Genomic DNA, 9,432 nt, shown 5'->3' with positions numbered 1-9,432 from the left:
TGACGTTAACGTGTAACTTCAATAATGAACTCCAGCTCAACCAACAATTTTGTAATATCTAAGTAATCATCTTGAAATATGACATTCATATTTGTAATATACACACATCTTATTGTGAGGTTAATTTCACATACACCAGGCCGCTCTTCAACACTACTTTGACGTTAGCTTGTCTACATAATCAATCATAGCAAATTTAAATTAACCTTATCAATGCATAAAGTTACCTTCCTAATAAAATATCTCTCTAACTTACAAGGATGACCTTATTATACCAACCTCAAACAGAAGCCGTTTGTTCTACAGTATTTTAACACTTCTCTATCGATTAGCATCGTTAGCACAGATGTAGCTACCACTTGCTTACTACATGCTAACTCAAGCCTTAACATTCATTAACGTTAGCTGACTAAAAACATAAGCAACACATAAATAAAGTACTCAAATTTCACTTACCGTAAAACTGCATTCATGCACCGTCTGTTTTAACACCAAAGTGAGTCACAATAGTCCGATATAAGCATTAAGAATAGTCCACAAGGCACCAGCACAACAAACACGGCAGAATTCAAGTTATGTTCCCCGGATGAGCTGAACAGGCAGAGCCCCTGTAGCATCGTAGCATCACGGGGCTGCTAGCAGAGCAGAAAGCTAACAGCAGCAGTCACTGGACAGACCTGTCACTCAATGTGACCACGCCCTAATTTATGCATAACTTTAAGGCTTAATTTAACTTTTTACAAGGCTCCCTTTTGGCAGTTATAAATGTTAGTAACTCATAAATAAATGGTCCTAAAGAGATGCCAAGAAACATCAAGATGGATGGGGGGGGGAGAATCAACTCAGTGAACAACAAATACCAAGGATGTTGGCTGATGAAGAAGACGAAGTAAGCTAGTGCCAATATAAGGCTTTGCCATCTTGCCAAATAGTGAGCCTGCGTTGATGTCTATGTTAGAACTGGTTTATAAATGGTTCTTAATGATTAATAAAGTGTTTATAACCTAATTTATAACTTAATTATGAACCCTTTATGAATCCTTTATACGGGTAGTCTTATTGTAAAGTGGTACCGTGTGTTTCCTAGAGGTCTAAGGAGGACACTTTTCTCACATTGATCACAGTGAAATCGAACTATGATTATTCTAATATGGTCTCTAATAACACACTTCAGTTCAGAAACAATCAACATTTCTCGCTTTGCTGCAATTCCAACATCAAATTACAGATTGTGCCAACATTTTCAAGGAGAAACAGAAACTCAGACAAACCAATCTCTGTTTCCATCTCTGACTGTTTAAACTGTTTCAATGCTTTAAAAACAACTCAATAAAAGATATTCCCCACGGTGGAATCTGCCAATGTTTGTTTTGGTTTTCCGATGTCAGATCAGAGGGGATTACTGAACAAACACAGTGGAAAAACTGCTATAAATATGTCGTTCTTCGAAATGTAATATTTAAGTTTGGGCACTGGGGGATTTTGGCTCCTGGTGATTATATTGGAGACAGGTGTCTATGGGATTAGCGCACCAGAATGTTTTTTTTACCAGTAGACACAAGGAATGCCACAGGAAAAGAATAAAGGAAATCGTTGTCTTTGTACTGTTGTTGGATTTGGATAATCTAAATAAAGCTGCACATAACCAAGTTCTTGCCTGGACTTTGGATCTTTTTCCCTGCGTAAGATTCTCTAGCTGGTGCCCAGTTTTACTTTTGAGTTAACTTTCTGATTTATTTGTTTGCATGTGTGCTGAAAATAGAAAAATAAAACATCCTATGGTTTATCACGTTTCTTTAGTAGTTTTTGATCCTTATTAAATATATGAGGGGGGAGACAATCAGCTAAATTAACTCTGGTAATTTCGTACAGATGACACCGATGTCAGGAAAAGATTATCAGAAGTGTGCTGATAGCAGCAGATGCATGAAGCTCAGTTGTGGTGCATGGTTGTTGGAAAGTTCACACTGCATTCAGACACCACTTCCTGTAGATGAAAAATAAAGCTGCTTGTTCCTCAGATTGACCGGAATGGATATCCTTCCCCCTTTCATCCCAGAGTACCACTGGCACATCAGACTGCATTCATCAAATGCACAACAAACCCCCCGTGGATTATAGTAACACGCTACTGAGAAGTAAGCAGATTTCTTGGAGCTAACCTCAAACTCCCAGGAGAATTCTACAAAGCAAAATAGATACCATGGCACGGCCACAACTCATCATGGATGGTTTCATTATTTCCATGTTTGACACGGCTGCTTTGTAACATCAGCTGCTGTTGAGTCATCTCTCTGAATAAAGATGGTTCAGGTGGTCAATAGATATGCGTTCATCAACAGAAATACCAATCCAATAGTACATTTTTAATTTAATACAATTACAGAATGCTTCTATATGACATTTCATATGTTTTACAACAATGACAAAACAACTCAAATCAAACACATCCAGTTAATTCACTTTATTTCTTCATTCTTTAGATGTAGTTTTCACTTTCAATTTTTTGGGGGGGTATAATTGTGTATTTAGCAGTAATAATTAAGAATTTGACGGAAATATTATTATTATTATTTGTTACCATTATGTTTCTATTATTATTATTGAACTTTCTTTTTGTTGAATTTATTTATTTTATACATTTTCTGTCGGTTGTCATTATACTCTCAGCAACTGGCACAAAGACAAAGGTCTTCCGGCATAAAGCAAGAAGTAATTGTTTCATCCTGTATAAAATGAAAGGGAAATAAATTTAGAAATAGAAATTATCCACAAAAATAAGTCAACTTATGGAACTGAAAATCCACTTCAACACTTTTTAATCACACACAGAGAGAGGGGCAATTTCTGAGCAAAAATTAGACATCGGCTTCACCTTCAGAGGAACAGTACAGAGAGATAAGATGGGACTGACAGTTGTTTCCAAGCAACAAGCTACAGCGAGGCCTTTTGTTTCGACAAGTGGTCCCACTCTCTGATATATTAGCTTTGTATTTATGTAGTTCTAGTGCAATAATTACTGTAATTCAATGTCCGTTTTTCAAAATAACCTTATTGTTGAGTGCTTTCGGAAATTAGTTGTATATGACGTGCAGCTTTGATTGACACATACAAAACAAAACAGCACAAAAGCACTCCTGAAGTCCTGTTACTCCCAAAAAAGAGGAACAAAATACACATATGAAACCTGAACATTAGCATAACAGGGCCCCTTTAAATTGTAATCCCACACTTCTTGCCCAACACTAACTATCTATAAGACTGTTAAACACCTGAACATGCATAACATTCACCTGTTTGCAATTTACAAATTATGTATCTAATATATCATATTCTAATTATTTGTATATAGACTCTTATTGCTCTATTTGTAACCTATGTTATCTATATTTAATTGCACTATTTGATCAGTTTTATTGTGTTGCACTGTTGGAGGAGCCTGTGACCTAAGATTTTCGTTGTCATAACTACAGTGTAACTATGTACGAATGTCAATAAAAGCCTTGAATCTTGAATCGAACAGCTTGCCAGCATGGCCTTTTAAGAACCCAGACAAATAGAAAGCTACTTACTACTACCTTTCCCTTCCTCTTAACTCTAAAGTAATTGTCCTCTATATTAGCTGATCCGACCTTGACCCCAATGGTCAAATCATCAAGATATACACATAAACTTTGGACGCCGTCATAATGTGAACAGTGCATGTACATTTCTGGGGTCCTAAAATAAATAGTACTCAAGAGATGTGAAGGTCTGACTTGAGAGCACAGAAGCGAGTCCATCCCCGAACCTTCCTTGCGTACGTGCAGATCGGAGCCTACTTCATGCTTGGCTGAGGGAAAAAGGTTGACAAATACAAGACAAATGATCAGCCACTGTAAAATGAGACGGATGGTGTGAAATGAAGCAGGGATTATGGGGGTAGTCATACTCTTCAGCAATGCTTCCTGAGTCTGATCTCATCTCTGCTCTCCAACACATCTTGCAGGTTTCTGGCAGGCAGAGCCCTCTATATTGAAATAATAAACTGAGCGGCATGCAGTAGGATAATGCTTTCTCCTGCTTTGAGCCTCCTTTCAGGAACCTTATATATGACAATGTGGCAGATAACTGTTGAAAGTTAATGAGAAAAAAATATATATATACTTTTTGTCCTTACTGTTTCACTGCTGCTTTTAACCTGCCTTCAGTTAAACCTACAACTTGTACCGACTTATTTTCAGTGTTGGAAAGAAACTAAGTACATTAACTTTAGTATTGGACTTAAGTAGACATTTGAAGTACTTGTACTTTACCTGAGTATTTTAATTTCATACTACTCGAAACATTTTGAAAGCCAATTTTGTACTTTTGACTCCACTATATTTACTTTACAGATTTATTCAGGAGTTACGGTAACACTTAAGGGTACATGAATCATCATGAATTCATGCATGACTTAATGCATGAAAAAGCATGAATTAATTCATGTAGTACTTCATGAACTATCAGTAATGTACAAGGATTAATAGTATCTCATGCATGACTTAATGCAGGAACAATACCTTCATTAATGCATCAACTAAGGTATCTCAATCATCATGACTTCTGAGTTGTTCATGTCTTCTTCATATAGATCTGCAGTTAAAGGGACAGGCCCAAAAATTGCTGTCACAGCAATTCCAAGTATTGTAATCATGATAAACTAAGCATGGCTTTGTCATTACTTCATCATGTTTGTGCCTCTTCAAATAAAGTGGTGACCTGTTCCGTCGTTTACACTGATACATAACGTATGATTAATGGCCTATGTGAAATCATCTTTATTAACCATTTGGTGCTCATGCATCAATCATCTTTCTGATCCCTCAAATAAAGTCAGCCCTGATGTCTATTTAGTCATCGTGTATTTGGCAATATTACAAATGTAAATGAGATCATAATTTTGGACTTAATTTCAATAATCAATTATTTATTAATTAATTCAAAGCCAAAAAGATCACATTTTCACATATCATGTCACATAAGAAAGCAATAACATTTTTCGGATAGATACATGGCAATAGTAAGTTAATAGTTGGGGGGGACCTTACTCCGTCTTTCTGTCTGTTTGTACCTGTGTACTCTCATGTTCCGATTAACCCAGTTTCCCCCAAATCTCTTTTTTTTTTGTGTCTATATATATGCCGGGATCCTGAGTCGAGGCTAATCCTGTTGCTGTGGTCGTGTGTCCTGGATCCTCTATCCTGAGTACTGGATCTGAGTCCTGGACTTTGAGTCGTGGCTGAACCTGTCTCTGCGGTCCTGCCTGACTCTCATCATACTACTTCCCTGATGGCTCCTACAGGACTGCTGACATCCTCGTGGATTCATCTTCTTATTAAAGAACACATGCATTTCCAAACATTCGGCATCTATTGCACGTCTGTCCGTCCTGGGAGAGGGATCCCTCCTCTGTTGCTCTCCCTGAGGTTTCTCCCATGTTCCCTTTAAACTGTGGGGGTTTCTCTGGAAGTGTTTCCTTGTACGATGTGAGGGTCTAAGGACAGAGGGTGTCGTATTGTCATACTGATATTCTGTACAAACTGTGAAGTCCACTGAGACAAATGTAACATTTGTGATATTGGGCTATATAAATAAACATTGATTGATTGATTGATTGATTGATTGATAATAGTAAATCATACACAGCAAATTTCTGGAGTAAAATAATTGGTAGTTAGACAAAAAAGTTTGAAAGGGTTAGATTTTGGGAGTTCATTTCGAATTTAGACTACCGTTTGTGTTAAGGGATACTCGTGGGCGGAGTAATATTTCGGGGTTCAGTGACAGAATACTACCCTGGTGNCTTTTTATTAATTGTATTACCAAATTGGTATCAAATAAATAGTAAGCATTGGTAACACACAAATAATCAAATAAAAATAGTTTACTTTATCACCATTGGCGTTACCAATGCTTACTATTTATTTGATACCAATTTGGTAATACAATTAATAAAAAGAACAAGGTGTGGGTTTGTTCTTCAGATATGACTGTGACGTTAACGNGATGGTGAGCATTCGGTCTGTTCAGAGATGAGTGGCAATGGTCGGATCAGGAATCAGAATCCGGCTGACCTGGCTCCCATTTTCTGAAGGAACTGTTACTCTGATCCGACCATTGCCACTCATCTCTGAACAGACCGAATGCTCACCATCATTGCAACAGGGAGAAGGTACTGTACCCAGTTCCTATGTTCGGCAGTTAGAGACTGGGCTTTATTGTACAAGAGAATACAAATAAATAAATATGGACCATTACTGTATAATTATCCTTAAATGATGATATACAATGCACCTAATAAACAAGTATGGCATTTTGAAACATGATGTGCAACAATTTTTACTGTAATTTGTGTGCATTTTGTTGTTAACTAAGATGATGTTATGATTTTTTTTTGTTAGTATGCACGTGGACGCTTTGGACATACCTGGAGAAGGAAGAAATGGGTCTTCGGAATGATGGGAGTTAAAGACAAAAGGCGGAGACTAGTGAAAAAACGATTAAGATGCCACCTTGTCCCTCTGATTAGACGGCATGTTAAGTCAGGAAGTAGCATTATTAGTGATGAGTGGAGGGCATACAGGAGAGTGCTGAGTAACATGGGGTACAACCACTACACCATAAACCAGACTGGCAGTCATACCCAATATAATGAAAGAGCTTGCTCGACCGTCAAAGGACATGTCCGTAGATTGAGAGGAACCGGACAGAGAGTTTGTTGGAGAAACACCTCAAGGTTCTTGAATGGTCATCTTGGCTTGGCTCTGCTCACCCCGATTGGACTGCTTGGACGCTTGTTCAAGGATATACACAAATCCTTTCCAGTCTGAGTACCATTATGTCTTACCAAGTCTTTGATTTATGTCTGAGAAAAGCTTTTATGTTTAAATATGTGTATCAGTCATACTAAACAGTCATTACTTTGAGTTCTAATGTGTGAATAAAATGTTTTGCTTGGTTCTGTTGCATCTTACTTTGCATTTCATGTGAAAAATGTGTATTAGGTCAGCGTGAATGTTGTAACTCATTCATGAATGGACATGTGTATTACACTTTTAAACAACGCTCCCTTTCAGTTTATAAATGGTTTTAAATCATTAATAAATGGGAATGTGTTTCACACTTTACAATAAGGCTCCCTTTTACTCATTATAAATGGTAGTAACTCATTCATAAATGGTCATAAGAGATGCCAAAAAACATCAAGATGAAAGGGGGGGAACCAACTCAGTGAACCACATCAAGGATACTGGCTGATGAAGAAGATGAAGTAAGCTAAGTAGGCTTAGCAGTACAGATAAATGTGGGCTCACTATTTGGCAAGCAACCGGTCAAAGTTGCCCTGTTCATCTCATCTCTTATAAAAGCTTATTAATGACTTATAAAGTGTTCACAACCTAATTCATAAATGAATTACAAACTATTCGTAAACCCTTTATACGGGTAGTCTTATTGTAAAGTGGTACCAAACACACAATATATTCCATGGATCTAATTTTCATTTTGATTTCTTTTTTTCTTTGATTTGCTTTTAAAAGCCTTCACAATTTGATCCCTGATTGACCTAGATCTGTTGCTCCAGTACGGGTCCAACTCTGACTCAAACAGATTTTAGATAGATGCATGATCAAATGCAACATTTAAAATAAAATGAAGGGCAAAGTCGTATTAGCTTCCTGTAATACATACATTCTCATACACACACACATTGACATTAATTTGGTCTTGGTTTCCCCTAATGACATTTTCATCTTTTCTATTATATTGTATTCGTTTTTTGTGCACCTTATGTGTCTCTATTATGTATGCCTGCAATGAGGTATTTCCTAATCTAACCTGCCTCTATTGTAAAGCACTTTGGGGTTTATATGTGCTAAATATATATAAACTGATTTGACCTGACTTGACATACAATGGTTGGTCTTCTTGCCTTGTGCTTCCCGGTTACTGCCAACTGGTTACAATCAAGTTAAATGTGCTGATTCATTCGAGGCCCTTACATCACATGGGCATTTCCTCATTGCTGCAAAAGGAGCCTTATCTTACGAATCAACTGCATGTATTTACTAACACAAGGAAGTATTCTTGTTTAGTGTACTGTGACCAAAAAAGATTTAGAAAAAAAAATAGAAGGAATCGGGTAAAATGCTCCCCTCTTCTGTCTGTGAGAAGCACTCCACCCTGCAGGAGAGAGGCACATTCCTCAGGAAGTTTACCCTTCGCCTCTTCCCTTCATCCCTCGGTTTCCTGCCTCCAGTGATCGTCCCTGATTACTGAGGGCTGGGTGGGCCGATAAGAGATGCTAATGAGGAGAGGAGACCCTTAGACTTTAATGGTGTGAAGCTTTTTCACACGCAGACATGAAGGAAATGGTAAAAACTGTGCTTTTTAAATTATCAATGTCAAGATTATACACAGTGTTGGAAGAAGTACTCAGTTCCCTTACTTAAGTAAAATGGTCTTAAAGTACTCCATTACAAGTAAAACATCCAGATTTCAAAAATATTTCTTAAGTAAAGGTACAAATGTATCAGCATCAAACAATACTTAAAAGTACCAAAAGTGAAAGTATCATCTGCTGAATGTACTTCAAGTAAAAGTACTTGTTGCACAATGGATCTTTTCACTGTACTATATTATTATGGTTATTGTATTATCCTGCATTTAATACATGTAAGAGCATTTTAGTATTGTAGTTGCTCAATGTCGACCAATATTGAAATACTATGTAAATTAGTACAGTACTGCATTATATCACATATGTGTTTTGTATGTACAAGGTATCTGTGAGTGCTAAATAAATGTACTGGAGTAGTAGAATTACAAAATAGCATTACATGGAAGTACAAATATGTTAAAAAGTACTTAAGTACAATACTTGAGTAAATGTTGCTCTACGCCAATGAATATACATAGAAATTACCATAAAATGTTATGTTATTTTTTGACAGTCATAAGTCAGTGAACACAGCATATTAGGCTGAAATTCCAGATAGTTTAATAGCTCGGCACAAACTAACACAAAAACACTTTTCACTCAAGGGTCAGAGATTAGATTTTGTCTCCACTAATGTTTTAGCAGCTGCCACAAGGTCGATCAGATAGCTTGATTTTTCCCGGCAGTTTAGCTGTTTGTCTCCATCACCGTCAACACCATCCAATCCTTGTCACCACACCTGCTGCTCTGCCACCAGAGGCTGATCCAGAAGCTGCTGCTGCACTGTCTGCGGCTGACAGAAAGGCTGCCAGTCAGCGCAGACTAGTGAGAAGAAACACGTCCCAGCGCTGCAAACACTATGCGTGCAACACCAAGCAGGTGTCTCTGAGCTGCTGCTGACACACAATTACACGCAGAATTTAATTCAAGAGAGTGGCAGCCTTCATCAGTGCGGCTCAGTTTCTGTCTGC

This window comes from Notothenia coriiceps, unplaced genomic scaffold (assembly GCF_000735185.1).
Source record: "Notothenia coriiceps isolate Sejong01 unplaced genomic scaffold, NC01 NC01_scaffold00038195, whole genome shotgun sequence".
Classification (NCBI taxonomy): domain Eukaryota; kingdom Metazoa; phylum Chordata; class Actinopteri; order Perciformes; family Nototheniidae; genus Notothenia; species Notothenia coriiceps.
The sequence above is the reverse complement of the archived record's forward strand: the minus strand, read 5'-3'. Positions refer to the sequence as shown.